Source organism: Gymnogyps californianus, chromosome 8 (genome assembly GCF_018139145.2).
Source record: "Gymnogyps californianus isolate 813 chromosome 8, ASM1813914v2, whole genome shotgun sequence".
Lineage (NCBI taxonomy): Eukaryota > Metazoa > Chordata > Aves > Accipitriformes > Cathartidae > Gymnogyps > Gymnogyps californianus.
This window is the reverse complement of record NC_059478.1, coordinates 6,002,104-6,018,241: the sequence shown is the minus strand read 5'-3', so window position 1 is coordinate 6,018,241 and position 16,138 is coordinate 6,002,104.

Sequence of the window (16,138 nt, the reverse complement as noted above, 5' to 3'; positions counted from 1 at the left end):
ACACCTGCACCCCCCCCCCCCGCCGACACCCCCACATCAAGGGGGTGCCCCAAATACCACCCCCTCCCCCAGCATCAGGCAGCACCGCCGGGCAAGGGGGCAAGGCCGCAGCGCTACCCTCCCGCGAGGGGACAGATAGCATAAAACGATAAAATTCTGATAAAGCAAGGAAAAGTGAAGGCTGCTGATTCAGGCCCGAAACCCGCGGTGCCGCCATTACGGTCATCCCTGAGGGGAGCCGCCCGCCCGAGGGCAGTGCCCTGGGCAGAGGCCCTGATGTCAGGCAGCGTCACCAGGCAGCGCCTACCGGGACACCCCGCACAACGGGGACCCCGGAAACCCTGCTGCCCTCGCCCCAACCCTGCCAGGGATGCACAACAAAGATACCCAACGAGGCCCCAAAATCCAGCTCCTCCACCCAAAAAAAGCAGCCCGCCATCCCAGGCGGCCCCGCATCCGGCCACAGCCTCCCCGCCAGCCCTGCCGTGCCACCACTCACGCACGCACCCACGTCACTGGCTCCCGGGCGGAAGGTGCCCGTTGCCCAGTGCCCCGGGGCAGAGCCAGGCATCACCGGGATGGACACATCCCTAAAATCCAGCCCTCCGCTCCCTCCCCACCGCCTCAGGCCAGGGGGCCCCCGGCACTGGGGGTGCCCATCGCTGCTGAGGGCTGGTTTCTGGCTCTATCCCCAGGAAGGCCATTAGCCTTGCGGGGCCCCACCTAGGTATTTTAGGCAGACTTGCCATGCTAGAAAAACAAGCCTGCCAGAGCCAAGCCTTGCTGTGGCAGCGGCCTCCACACAGAGCATGGCTCTGGGGGAGCTACGGGGCTCCCCGAGATGGCTCAGCTATGGGGGACGGAGCATGTCCAACATGACCCTCACGGGACTGCTGCCATGCATCTTCTGCGGGTCCAGGCAGATGCAAAGGGGGCAGAAGATGGTTTGCTCCAGCCCTGGCAGCTGTAATTAAATGCTTAAGGGATTATCACACCTTGCTGCTCGACTAGGAGGGAGAGAGGCACAGCCTGGCCCGCGCAGGGCTGCTTGTGAAAGGTGGTCCCTCGCTATTGCCAGAGACCTTGCCACGACTTGTCTTTATCCAGCTGACGATCAAAAGACAAAAATGCCCCTGCTTAGGGATGTCATCACCGTTATTTTACCTCAGGCTAAAGTCCTTATTTTAAGGGCTCATCAGCTTGATTAGGTTATCACAGTGAAGGAGGAGTGCTCAGCACCAGCATAATTGCCAGCATCCTCCCCATCCAGCTCACCCCTCCCTCCCAGGGAGCCCAAATTCCTTGAATCCTTTTTTAGATGCAAAAGCAGCATCTAACCCGAAGGCAGATGGGCGAGAGCCCGCACCCCAGGGCTCCGGCTCCTTTAGAGGTGAGCCATGCAGTTGCTCATCCACCGAAGCCCCGGGGTGAGGATGCTCCTGCTTCCGGCTGCCCGGGGAACAGCCGGGGCTGCGGGTGCTGCTGACGACCCTGCTGCCAGGGTGGCACGTCCTGTCCCCACAGCTCCCCAGGGAACAGCCTCCTTCAGCAGCAGGGTGTGGGGCTTTCCAGGCATGGACTTGCCCCAGAAGCCTTTTTTCCTTTTTAACGCTGCTGCAAAGCAAGAGATGAGGCTTTTCTTCCACCTCCAGCTGGGAAGAGCTGGGTTTTTATTCCAGAATGCCCTGAGACAGACAAAGATTAAGGAGAGATTTTGAAACAACCTGTTTTAAGATGGATTTGAGAATAACCAAGATGAATTTAAAAAAAAAAATTAAAAAAAATTAAAAAAAATCAAGAAGCAGTAGAAGTCTGGGAGATTTTAGAAACGCCCTCCCAGCACTGCCTGCCTTTTTGTCCTCTCTTGCTTTGCATCCCCTCGCTGCTAGCAGAGCCTGCAGGCAGCAAAGCACAGGGGATGGGTTCTGGGTGACCCTGGATGCCTGGCTGCTGAGCCCTCAGCCAGCCCTAAAGCCCAGCTTTAGGCTCTTATGGCACATTTAGAAACCTACTTGGTTTTCAGCTGCGCTGCACAGCAAAGCCTTCAGTGCCCACCTCGGCATCCCCATGTGCTTCACTCCTTCGTAGCAAGGCCACGGGCTAAGGACCACCATAGAGGTTCCCATGCTGCACAAGTCCCCATGCAGCAGCTGAGCGGTGGCTTTAGTTCATTAAGCTCATCAGCTCTCAAATCTCCTTTCCCAGACTAACAGCCAGCAGGAATCTCCTTGAAGTCAACGAGGTGTGGGCAACACTAACAGGCTGAGAGCCTCAAAGGCTGCTAAGATCTCACCAAAATCATTTAAGCCCTGCAGAACTTGTTTCGTGCGCCCAAAATGGATCATTTTTACAAAGAGCTACTCTGATTGCCTCTGTGCTGGGTTAGGGAGAAGAGGAAAGAGCAGTTGGGTCTTTATGTATTCAGCCCTTGAAGTGCTGGAAAGGACTACGCTTCAGAAAATGGAGAAAGGCTTTTACTGTCCATTTTTAAAAGTGTGAATCTGGCTGCAAAACACCAATAGCTCAAAATGGTCAGGTAAGCCGACCCAGGACCTTCTCACTTCCCTTTAGTTGTGAAGGTTCGGGGACAGGGACATCCTGAAATGGACTTTCTTCCTTAAAAATTAAAGAACACGTTCCTGCCTAATTGTGTGATTCCAGGAACTGACTCCAAGAAAAACACGCAACCAATGCAAGACTCATGATACAATCACGGCAACCCCGTCACCCGGCCCTGACATTTCGGAGGCCATTCAGAGAAGTTTGCATCCAATTCCCCTGCGAGCACCTCGGAAATACCAGTTGCAGAGGCAGCTCGACAGTTTTCCAGCCCTCACAAGATGGGACTAATGAACTCAGTGAAGCCCTCCTCGATCTGGAGTGCAGCACCGCTTAAAGTGTGGTCCTTCTCTAAATAAAAGAAAAAGCCTCATTTCCCCGATTAGCATCTCCAAACAGCCTCAGAGAGCGAGTGAAAATTGTGCCACCTGCCACCTCCCAGCCGGCTGAAGTCAGCTGGGACACTCCAGTCCAGGTGGCACTTTTCCACTGGTGACACCGGTCACACCTCCGCTGAGACACAGTTTCAGACAAGACCTTTGGCAGCGCCTGCGTGATAAACCTGCCAGCTTCTGCGGCTTTGCCGAGACAGGGAATAACACGTGCGGTGGATGTGAACCCTGACTGCTTCCCGCACCCTGCATCGGCTCTGCCGGGCTCACGCCTATGAAGACCAGGAAAGCCCCTTGTAGCCCCCACTGGTAGCTGGGAACTGCCAACTACGTGAGACAGGCTCGGTCGGATACAGTCGATTTCTACCTTTCAAGCCCAACCAGCCTGTAATAACAATAGACGTAAAGGAAAATCCGGGGTGCATTCTCAGGATGTGATGAATGTGTTCACGTAGTTTGCGTCTGCAGAGAGACTACAGCAGTACCAGCCCCTTTCTGCTATTCACCCTCTGCTGATTCATCCCTGCTCGAAAGGACGGCAGCGACGCTGCCCTTGCTCTTTTTGGAGGGACCTTGGAGGACCAGGAGGAACTGGTGCCATCTTTGGTATGTCTGGGTAGGAAACGTTTTACCTGCAAATTTAAGATCTACTTAAAGTCATAAATCATCACCATGACCCAGGATGCACAGAGCAGATGTTTTCCACTCCAGCTCATCTGCCCAGCTTCCAGGAGCAGATCGGAGGAGGCCACACCGCCCAGATTTGCCACATCATTATTTGGCATCTGGTTTAATTGCAGCGCATGAAACTGAGAATACCACACAGATGACAACGGAGCACTCCTCTCTTGCTGTGGCAGTAGTCCTGCAACATAAGCAAGGTCTCACCTACCAAGGACCGGTGTGCCCCATCACAGGTTCACTGAGCAGCACTGGCTCCATCACCTCTGCAGAGCAACCCAGCAGGACACGGACACGGACACTGGACCAGGCTCCTTGCTGAGCTCCCCAAGCCAAGCAACACAAAGGGTAGGATCCCCTGCAGCCTCCTTTATTTTGCTGGAATAAAAGAAAATAAAAACTCTGGGACACCCCCCAGCAGTAGCGTTAATTCCACCTCCAGCAAACTCACAGAAAAAAACCTGGTTTGAGTCAGCCTAGATTTCACGGGGCAGTGACAGACAAGTCAGCCTGCAAGAGGAAGCCACCTGAAACCAACATCGGAGAGGGAACGTAGCCCAGGGGACACGGCAGGTCTTGCACAGCTAGGGCAATGGGCAGGAAAACCGGGGCCAAGAGAAACATTCAGAGCAGGAACCAACCAGACCTGCTCCAGGCCATCCTCACACAGCACCCTTGGCAGGCAAAAGGAGACATCTTCCCCAAACATCTCCCCCCTATGCCCTGCTCCTGCCCGACCCTCACCCTCCTGAATGGAGCTGCTGCCCCCCAACAGCTCTATTCTCCTCCTTTTCCCCAAATTTCTGCCGGATCTTAGTGGGGAAGAGGCAGGAGGGCACAGGGCTGGGGCTAGGGGTTTTGTTTGCTCTGGTTGCCAGACCTCGCAGGGTGCCTTTCCCTCCCCCACGGGACCTGCATCCCAGAGAGTGAGTGCCCGATGCTTTCAAACTCCATTACATCTCATCTGCATTCCTGCCCGCCAACAGCCCGTGCTCCGGGCTGGGTGCCAGCGGCCGGGCAGCCCCCCTCCTCTCCTTCCTGCGCGCTGAAGAGAGCTGCCGGCGTTCACCAGCTCCCCACCGGCTCCTTTTCTTCTGAGGGCTGTGTTAATGAGAGCCTGGACATGGCAGAAGCCCTTGTGCTAGGCAGGGCGCAGCGACGTCTGGAGCAGAGTCAACAATTTCAAGTGCTCCAGCGCTCTGCCAGGCATTTTAGGACATAGGATGGCTGCAGCTGGCACCACCTCCCCAGGAAGGCACCTGGGAGCAGGTGGCACCCGGGAAGGGAGGCACCCAAACTGCCCCACTCAATCCAGCACGCTGTCGGGAAGGCGTCTGCTTGCCATTGCCCAACCCGGGAGTTTCACCAGGTCCACGGGTGAAAGAGCTGTCGAAGGCAACTGCGCTCCGAGGGTTCTGGGAAGAGTTGCACAAACACCACCATAGAAAGTCAGTGCCAAAGTGAAGCAACGTAGACTTGCAAATGAGGAAATTAGAGCCTTCGTTACTGGGCATCCTGGGCAAGGACAGCAGTAGCAATGCAGCAGTTTGCTGCGTCACTCGCCAGAGCGCCGTGGCAGCGTTCCCATCGCTCGAGCTGTTTTAAAGGGAAGCCAGTTCTTTAGCCAGAGAAACACAGATCAATTTTTTTTTTTTTTTCAATTTGAAAGGCACTCTAAGCCACTTGCAGGGATGGATGCTGACAGCTGCAAGTAGATCACTGTCCGAAAACACAGGACTCGCGGAGCAAAATTGCTGCAGGGCGAGGAAAGCAGCGACACAGATGCTCTCCTGCTGCTCGGTAATGAGAGCACAGAGGCTGCAGCACCACTTTGTCTCGGCCCTTTGGACATCAAACAACCCACTGCTGCCACTTTGGCCCCTTTAACCCCCCAAGCTCAGAGGGCCACGTCGTACTTCTCTGTCTGTACGAGGGCTGGGGACAGCGTTCCCGGCACACTCCGCTGAGGACTACTCCTACAGCACGCTGGCACCGCGGGACTGCAGCAAAGCTGCTTCCATAATGGCAGTCCGAGTGCAGCAAGTCCTCCTCCAGGATGAGGTACCTCTGCTAAGGAAAAGCAAAGAGCAAATAACTGCTCAGCACAGAGCAATGCCTTTGCAATGATTTTGTTCACACAGGTCCCCCCCATTTAATGCACACGCCTCTCCCAGGCAGAGTTGAGTTGTGAGGAGCAGACTGCCACACAACATCCTCCAAGCTGGAAAGACCAACGCAGGGTTTTGTAGACATCTGTAGTAAGTGGAAAGCAAAGCCTTTCCTGCTGGGCTGTACGTTAATAAATGGCACCAAACCACAGCAGAGGTACAGGAGCAGCAGCGGCTGTAGGCACTGAGGAGGCTCGATAAACACGCTTGGTCCTGGTCTTACACATTTCACGCTGCCACTCGTTCGCCACGTGCCCACGTGCCTGTGGTTTGGCACTGCAAGCGTTCAGCCGTCCTCTTACAGAGCTCCAGGACCTTTCACATGTTAAAACCAGGTTGGTTTTTTTGTTTGTTTGTTTGTTTTTTGTTTTGTTTTTTTGTTTTTCTGGAAAGGAAACAGCAAAGATTTAGGAAAGTTCCACCAATACATAAAGTTTCCAAGGAGCAATGTTTACTCCCTTGGTGAAGAAGTGATCGGTGCACTCTATAGAGCTGTAACAATTTAGGAGCCTAATTGAGGGATCCGAAACAAGACTGAGGCTCTGAAGAATTTAATTCCAAGACTGTTGTTCAGCATAAAAATAGCTTCCCCCCTCCCCCATATGTTTTAAACCATGAGTTTTTAAAACCTATTTTAAATAAACATGTGCAAGGAGTACTTTTTCTCCTGCAGATCATGCAGTGCACTCCTACAATGATTACGCAATGCTATTTTCTGTCTTTGCTTTTATCAACACTCAGCTTTAACAATAAGGAAATTCTAATAACGTTATGATTATAATTAAGGCAACTCTAATGGGATTTTGTGGACTGTGATTGGCATCCCAAGTACAGCATCAGACAGAAAGGGGAACATACAAGGGACGAATCTCCAGGACACCTTCAGAATTAGCAACCATTTGGGTAATTATAAAGCTCCATTTTATAAAGAACCAGGAAACAAGATTAATTTATAAATCAGTTTATTTACAGATTTTGTTCTCTTAAAGTACATTTCAGTTACCAAAGATATTTACACTGGTGTACACAGGGACCACCCTGGTTATTTTACAGTTCTTAATTACAAAAAAAACCACCCCCAAAACCAAAACACCCTCCACATCCTTGGGTCTGTCTACTGTGCAAAGCTGCTCTGGATGTGAACATTAGCTGAAACTGGCCCAAAAACCAAGTTACCAGGTTATTTACACATACACAGTAAACAGGTTTCTTTTCAGCATCTCCGCAACACAGTACACAGGGAGACAGAGCCTCCCAAAAGGCGGCTTTGCAAATGTGTATCAAAAGGCTCTGCAAAGTCAAGGAAAAAACTAGTAAATGCAGGTTAATTACAGTATTCCTCTTTCATCTGTATATAATTTTGCATTTAACATTTAAATTACAAATAAGTTCAATAGTTTGCTTTTCTCCATTTTACTTGATTTGTAAACACTTCAGATGCACTAAATACCTTGTAAGATTCAACTGTTTCTCTGCTGAAAAGTACTTTATTTTCCTAATATTCTTAAGGTAGCAAAGGGATATGAAAGTCGGAACTGCATGCAGTTCCTCGCAGAATAGTCACTTAAAACGTCTCTATCGCTGTGCTACTGAAGATCTTCTGCAGGTACACACTTATTCAAGTATTGCAAAAAGCTAAGGCCACTTTTTCAAGAAAGGAAAGTGAACAAGACGGGATTTTTCAATCCCTCAATCCCACCTTGTGAGCAACAAGCCTTTTCTGAAAGGCAGAAGTACTGATATTCCACAGCTTGGCTCAGGGAGCATCCTGCTGTGAGAGAGGTACTTGCGCTCCTTGTCCTCACAAGCCTGGGCTTTCCCACCTGGCACCGAGATCCTTCCGAAGAGGGAACCGCATCTCCCCAGTGATGACAGCCACTGCCCCAAACAGCTTATGGGTCTCAGAAACATGTCTCAGCCTTGAATCTTCTAACATAGTTGCACCAAGATAACCAGGACCCAGAAATATCATCTTGTTCTTATAATGGGAAGGTTGGGGAGAGGAGAGAAATAGAGAATTCAGCCTCTGTTTGCGAGACTCGAGGCTTCCCCATACCTCCTCGTTACCAGCTGCGACCCAGACAGACCATCGCTTCATCGCGGTAATCATCAGTCCACAAGTACTCAACACACTCGAGGTTTTGAGTATACACTCAACTCAAAGCAACTCAACACACTTGAGGTATTGAGAAGATAATTCACGTACGTTCAAGTCTTTGTAGGGTTGCTCCTAGCAAGGATTGCTACCAAAAATAAACAGTGATGTTTGCAAAGGAATAAAACCATTACTCAGACACAGCTTCCTTCTGCCCAAACAGCTGTAAAAATAGTTACTATTTCTGCTGAGGGTACTAAGCTAGCGCTATCCAAGCCAGCAAGACAACAGGCATCCGATCTCCAATGGTCCCTGGTACCCTGGCAGGCCAACTGTACAACCTTCTCCCTGCTGCTGGACAGACCAGGAAAGCCACGCCAGCCCTGCAGAACAGCCAAACAGCCGCAGGGATGCAGGGCAACTTTCTCAACACCAGCCACGGTATCTACAGAACAGAAACTAACTTTGTTTCTGATACTCGAGCTACAAACCTACGCTGCAGGTTTCTGCCTTCTTACCGTAATTGCTACCTATAAAAATCGCAATCCTCACTATTGAAAAAGATACACCCAGGAAAGGGAATCTGAGGCGGTGACCCAGTCGGTGACACCATGCCGGTTAAATGTAGCAGCTTTAGTTTGCTTCTATCTTAAGCATTCAAGAGCTTCCTGGTTCAGCATCATAACATTTTATGTGGACAAGTGAGTCACTTCGGGGAAAAAAGCTGAACAATGCTCCACCAAGACCATTTGACTTCCCGCCAGCCAGAAGGGCCACTACTGCGGGACAGATACGCATATGCCCTTTGGGGGTGTTCCTATACACCATTACCTCCTCCTTGTTCTTCCACTCATTAAGCTCCCATGAATATGGCTCATGATCAACTCACAAGTGAGGTGCTGGCAATACTACATCTGAGAATCTGCATGGACCTCTGACAAATCCAACATTTCCCAGTGCTGTCCCTGAAGAATTACCAGCTGTGTGTCATTGTGCAAAATGCAAATATTCCAATGATAGCTTTCAAAAAAAAAAAAAAAGGTGGAAAAGAGAAAACAAAATGGAGCAGTAGCAGAGGTATGCATAGCAGGAAGCCCAAGAACCAAGCAGATGAACGAAATGGTAGAGATCTCCCCGCCACACCTATTGTGGGCTACAGCATCTTTGGGGCACCTCTGAGGGCTTCAAAGTGTCTTTCTGCACTCCAGTGTGTCTGGAAAATATGACTCTCCTCTGGGTCTTGTCCCACGTTAGCAAACAGGGACATCCACTATTAAGGCATCAGCATTCGACCCCAGATTGTCCGTGTTCCTCCAAGAAAAACACAAGAATAGGAGGGACAGGTTAGGAACAAGCACTCAGCAGAAGGACACTGCAGTTGAACCCAGCATCAAATCAACCACGTAACAGCTGCCCACGGCCTAGAAGTTCTGGGAAAGGAGGGAAACAGATGGAGCAGGGACGTTTCACATCATTTTTCAGCTCAGCCCCCTCAACTCTCCATGGTCTCCAAACTAGGTGCGGTGAAGCTCCATTCCTAGTCCTGCCTTTGCACCCCACCTCTGGTCACTGAGGTTTGGTTCTTCTTACCTTCCCCCCGCCCCGTATATGCCTCAAGAAGCTGGAGGTTTTGTGCAAAGAATACGGGGCTCTGGAAGTTTCCAGAACAGATGCTGTCTCAAAACATAAGACGGTGCAGCCAACTGCACAGGACACTCTTCTATAACCCACTTAATAAATTACCTGAAAATAAATAAAAAACCCACAAGCACAAAACATGCAGACAGTCAAGCACTGGACACCGCTTTCTTTGGTGAATACACTCTGTTCTCTAAATTGTTCAAGTAACAGCTTCTCCAATTTATTAGGTGACAGTAAGGGAGGAAGCTGAGGGATTGAAGGCCAAATTTTTGTGAGGAAACGTTTTCCACTCCTGCATGTCTCGTGCCTGAGAAAATCCTGAGTATCCATCATCTGGGAGCAGCTGGTGCTCCAGGAAGAGAAGTGCTACACGGTAGGAGGAAAGTTGTCCATGGGCTCATCTTTCACGCTTGACATTAGGCGGCCTTTATCTTGCTCCACCTCGGGACTGAAGCAAGTTACATAGGAAAAGCAGCAAGAATTCCTTACTTGAATGCAGAAAGCAACATCATCTAATTTCCCTGGACTGGCTGGCACCATACTTGGTACCACATCACAGAAGAAAGATGAAAACCAGCTTCACAGAGAAGGGAATTAAATGGGCTCTGGAGCAGAAGAAACTGATGCACATTGTTAGGGCTGCAGGAGAAGAGGTGTTAAGATTGTAACACTGTTCAGTACGGTAAGTCTCCATTTATGACTAAAACCTGACCAAACCGTTTCTTCTCCAAATTACTCACATTTCTAAAGACAAGTCAAGTACTGATGGCTGACAGCCATTCCAGCAAAACAGCCGATATCCCAACTTAACCCAACCCTTTCGGAGAACAAGCTGAACATGTCAAAGCCCCAGGCCGGGGCCCCAGACAGCTGCTGACAGTTATGTGGCATAACTACATTGGCACACGAACAGTCTTGAGCACTCCACAATGCAGCCTCGAGTGAGGGATCAGCTTGTTCCAAACAATAAATCCGGTGCGAGATCTCTAGCGGCAGCAGATGCAAATTCAGGTTCCTTTAATCACATCTGAACTGCCTTTAAACCCCACGCATGGAAGTCCAGCAGCAGCGCTTGCAGGGTGGAGAGTACATCAGGAGTCAGAAAGGCCCGTGACTCAGTGGTTACGCAGCTGTCAGTTTATTTTCAGCACTGTCAGACGAGCAGCAATCTCCGCTGTTTCTCATTTATCTGGTTCAGTACGTCAACAGTGTCTCTGATTAAGGCCTCGAAGATCCCGTCTGCCAACTGCATCTTTACACACAGTTCGTCCTCGTCATAGTTCACCCACTGCGCTTCTTCCTCGTGAAGTTCCTGCACCTTGGAGGGTAGAAAGGAAAAGGCAATACAAACATTACAATTCTGTTGCTCTAGGATAATATCCCCTGCAAAGTTCCAGAAAGAGTCCAAAACAGTGTGCATCTGCCAACAACGTATCTGTCTTTGTAAGAGATTACAGGAAACGCTTGGAATAGCAAAATGAACGCAGATCTATGTGAACCAGGCTATTTCACTGTATGAACTTTTTCTACCTTTCACTGTAGTATCCTTTTTACAGAATTTCATATTCCTGCACAAGTTTTTCACTTGAAAGAACTCAGCTAATGGGATATTCTTGGCCAACAGCAGAAGCTCCATTAAAAAAGTCCCTAATTGTGTATTTGCAAGAAGCTGACTCCATGCAGCTTAAACTGGTAAGAAATCATGCAAAAGCCTTGAACAGGGGAAGCAGAAAAAGAAAAGACTTCACTGCAGTTCAGTTCATTTGAACAAAAGTTAGAAAACCTAAAGGAAATAACTAACTTTTCCAATTCTTCTGTACAGGAAGACAAAATGCTGGCATGTGTTGTATGATAGTATTACAACTCATTTGCACAGAATACTCCATGCTTTGTTGGATTTCGGAGCATTATTACAAATGGAATTTTGTACCATTACAGCTAAAAGAGTAACTCAATGAGTATTTATTTATTTCTGTTCCTAAATTGTTGACAAGCAAAATCCTGTTTTACTGGTCACTGGCAAATAGGTGTTTTAGTAACAGCCAGAAGTACATAATTTCATTCAGCAAATCAAGTCTTATCAAGAGTCTCTCCAAACTGGACATCTCCAATTAAACTTATTAAAAATTTGTCTTAGTGACCATTTCAGTATTACAGATACATCCTAACAAAGCTCAAACTTTTGAGAAAAGAAAGAGTGGGTGCAAACATCACTCATATTTAAAACAAAGAAAACCTGCTGAAAGCTCTTTCTCTGCTCAGCTTCAGCAGAAAGCTCCTCTGACCGTAAATCCTACACTCTGAACTCAAAATACATTTACACTGTCCACATAGACAAGTGGGCCAGATGCCCAGACACCGCCAAAACAAGGTTAAAACATCCTGAAAATCCACTAATCCAGTATCAATATGTAATAGTGTCGTTACCTAAAGAGAGTACAATAGCTACAGCCCCAACACCCTCTCTCCCTCTTTCGCCTGAAGCTAAACCACCCAGAAACATGTCTGTTTTGAAGGTGACAGCTGCTGTAGCGTAATGATGATTCAATAACCCAAACACAGCGTGAAGCCCAAGAACAAGCTGCTATGGGAACCCCAGGGAACCGGCACTGCTTCAGGGTTTGTAGCCATTCAGAAGGCTTCAGTTATACACGGGGTTTCAGTCTGACAGCTCCTTTCTCCCTCTCTTAAGAGAGCCTGGGGAGAGGGGCAGGGATCTCATCCTGCAAACAGCTTTGGAAGAGTCACGCTACATGCTTACAAATCTCTGCGCTACCACAGCAAGCACTCCTCTTCAGCACAGCCCTCGTTTTCCATACGGCTGTCGAAGATGAGGTGTTAATGGTTTCATTATGCTTCTTACTAATAAGGAAGATGCAACAATATTGGCAATCAAACTTTGAACGCATGTTGTAGGTGAAAAATAATTTAAATTGAATGCTAACAAGAGGCAGATAATTGGGTGTAAGTTTGTGTGGGGGTGAATGTCTGAAACAGACTGCTGAACTCTCTCTTCTGAACTCAGGCAGAAGCTTGCTGCCTGCAACCGGTATGTCCTCGTAAATTTTGATAAACCCTGGACTAAACAATTGCAGCATGTCCCAAGTTCTCCCATCAATACAGAGGCATAAGATAGAAGCACCAGTGTGGAGGCTGATCATGTGTTGTGTGTCTGCATCACAGACTATTTAGATGAGGAAAAGCAAGAGACAGGGGTCACGAAAAGAAGAAGTGGTGCCAAAAAGAAGGGTTCCCAAAAAGCAGAAGTGGTCCGGGAAAGAAAACAGGGGTCCCAAAGGGAGAAGGTGAAGAACCTGGCTGGACGGAAGATCCTGGAGATGAAGGAGGTGGGTGGAGACAAATGCCAGGGGACGTGCAGGGACCTTGACCGATGACATCCAAGACTAGTAACCAGGAGCAAGTGCACGATACCAACTGATGAGATTTTCTACCCGACCCTCCCAGGCCAGCAGCGACCTCCCTGCTGGGAAGCAAAGTTGAGACCTAGTGAATGTAACACTGCAGGTGGGGGGAAGCAAGTGAGTAAAATAATAAAGCAGGTTAAAAGCTCTGATCTCACTGGCCCTTAAACAAACCCCAATATCCAGATCCTGTTTATTCTGTCTCACCTGCAACAACATGATGGGACAGTTCCTTTAGTGTGCTCCAGGAGGAAAGAGAGATACATAGGATAAAGAAAAGCAAGTAAACAGGAGAGGAGAAGGCAACTTGATCCAGGCAGAGAAATGCTGGACGTTATATAGCAGTGGAAAGATGAAGAAAGAAAAACAGTATCAGTGATTAATTTTTTCTTGCCTCTATCATTCCCCTCTTTCTCAGAGGCACAGTGCACAATTTCCTTTGGCATTAGGAGGACTTCCTCGAGCATACTTTTGGAAAACTAAGAGAATGTGCAATTTGCAGCTGCAGGCAAGTCTTGTTTATAGTGTATTCAGAACACGTGCGGAAACTGCCATGCTGCTTTGCAGCCCTAGTCAGAGACGTCTGAGCCAAGGCAGTTGCGGCTCCTTTGCCTGGGAAAGGTTTGATCGATTTGTTGTATTACCACAAACTGCTTCTAAGCAATGGAGACAGTTTGCTTATATTTGGCGACTATCGTGGCCTTCATGGAAATGGGCTTTGCATTGCCTTCAGTACATGCACAGCATTTAAGTTCTTGCACATTCTCAAGACAAAAGTAAAACTTCACATATTTGATACCAGGAAGTAAATTCTCTATACCAGAAAGAAACTGCATTTGGGCAATGTCAGGAGAACAACAGTTTTAATGAAACTGAATTCCATCCTACAGGAAAAGAGAAATAGTGACACATTGCAGAAGGCTGTGTAGTATGGTTTTTTTCTGGGTGCTTGTTTTTGTATGCATGCTTTTTTTTTTTTTTAAACACAGAAAGAAAGAAGGGGGCATGCACACAAAAGAAAAATCAGGAGATAACAAGGTAGGGTGATCCTGCTGACCATCTAATAAATGTCACAGTACCTGAAAACAACACTTAATATAATCTGAAGGAAACTTTAGAGAGTAAGTTAGTAAGTTTCAATTTCTGGAGGTTCCCATTCAAAACCAGGAATATCTGCAAAATAAACTACATTTAAGGAGTAACTAGATCATTTGGAGACTGAAAAGTACAAAAGTCCAGAAATAAACTACTGCCTTGGAGAATGCCAGTAGGAGGAAGGCAGGCAGGTGCATTCTCACAGCCCTTCACTCTCAGAGTGCCTGGAAATCTTAAGTTGCACAACTGTGCATATAAGCAGGCTTTGATTCTCTTCTTACTGTTGCACTCCCCTTGGGTTTAGATCTCGGGTGCCGCAGAAGCGGGCTTTCCGATTAAGCCAGCTTGATAGGAACAGCTTTGCTTTGTTGCAGAGTTTCTGCACGGAGAGAAACATTCTAGCCGTTAAGTCAACAGGTCAGAAGATGAAGCACTTTTCGCACCTGAGAAGCCTGCCAACAGAGTGCTGAAAACTAAATGCATAGGTTTGGCAGTATCATGTGAGCTTTGTTTTCTCAAGCTCTGGATAAAAGGGAAGGGGGGGGTGGGAGGGAAAGCAATGGCAGAGTTTGTTCTAGCCCCATGCAAACAGATCAGCACAGGGAGTTTTGGCTGAAGACCCAAGTGGAAAATAAAAAGGAGTGGAAACAGTCTATTGTTAGCACCTGAACTTAAATAAGGAGATATGAGGGTTCTTGCTGTAGTTTAAAAAGAGGTTTTGAAAGGTGCAGGCAGCCCTGATGTACCAAAATGCAGCACCTCAGCCTACGTGTACATTTGAGAATCTCCCACAAAGCACAGACAGCATACGCGTTATAAAGGTGGCAACACGCAGCGACAGAAGAAGAAAGCAAACACCTAAACATTCCTTTAACTTGATTTTAAACAAAGTAGCTTTTCATCAATGTGAACCTCCTGTACTTGTTTACTGAAAGCCAAGACTTGCTGTAATTGTTAACAACGGGAGCAACTATCCAGCAGACCAGAGAACTCTCATAAGAAACCCCACTACAAATCCTTTCTCAGGACAGAGATGCCTGATCAAAAGTTAAAAGTGCTGCAAAAAAAGGAGAAGAGGAAGGTGGGGTTTTTGTCACTGACAGAAAAACATGGCTATGTTGGTGTCAATGCTGGAAAAGAGCAGACGAGAGTGAAAATGCAACTAAAGACGCAGTGACTGGTGGAAGTAGCAAAGATCAATGCAGAGCAAGAAGGTGAAGGACTAATCCATCCTGTTCTCCCCTTAATTTGCAGTGGGTATGATGGCTGACTACAGTCACCCACAGGACCCAGCATCACAGAGAGCACCACCGCAGCGCAGGCTGCTTCTACTGCCATGCCCCTTCCCCACAAGGCTGAACCTTTGGTGGAGACAAGAACCACTGGGAACTGGGTTTAGTATGATAAACCCAGAAAGACACATCCGGGGATAATCAGGGAGAGATTAAGCTGGGCAGAATAGCCTGGCACTTGCTCTATATCTTCAGAAGCAACAAAAGGAAATTCAGCAAATAGCCATGGCTCCTGGTTTTAGAGCCACTCGACCTTCCAGGCAGACGATGTCACTATTTGACAGTCATTACTAATATGCTGGAGGATGCATACAACAGACTCCCCCTCCTCTGTATCAACACCCCTACCCTAGTCATACTTAGCTCCTGGGTCAGATGTGTTCAATCCTCTCATCGAAGTCACTAAAAATACATAGTTGTCTCAATAGAAAGAAGGTTAGTTTTACTTGAATAGGAAATGAAGAAACCAGGAAGGACCTGTGCTCAATGTTTAAATGCAAACAACAGAAGCCTAAGAATGTATACCTCTGCTTTAAAAAGATCATGTTTTATTTTAACAGTCTTTGTCTTTATAAGCAGGAAAAGAATGTGGAGAATCAATCAGCTCATCTGCGTACTCACATGACATCCCCTGCACATTGCAAGAGGTGTATATTGGCTAAATCTTCACAAAAACTCGAACAAAGCATTTTCAATTGTGATTTCTAAAGAAGCTTCTACAGCACCTAAACCTACCAAGAAAGTCTTGATTTCTCTTTGAGGAAATTGCTGTTTTGTAATACTTGAATATACT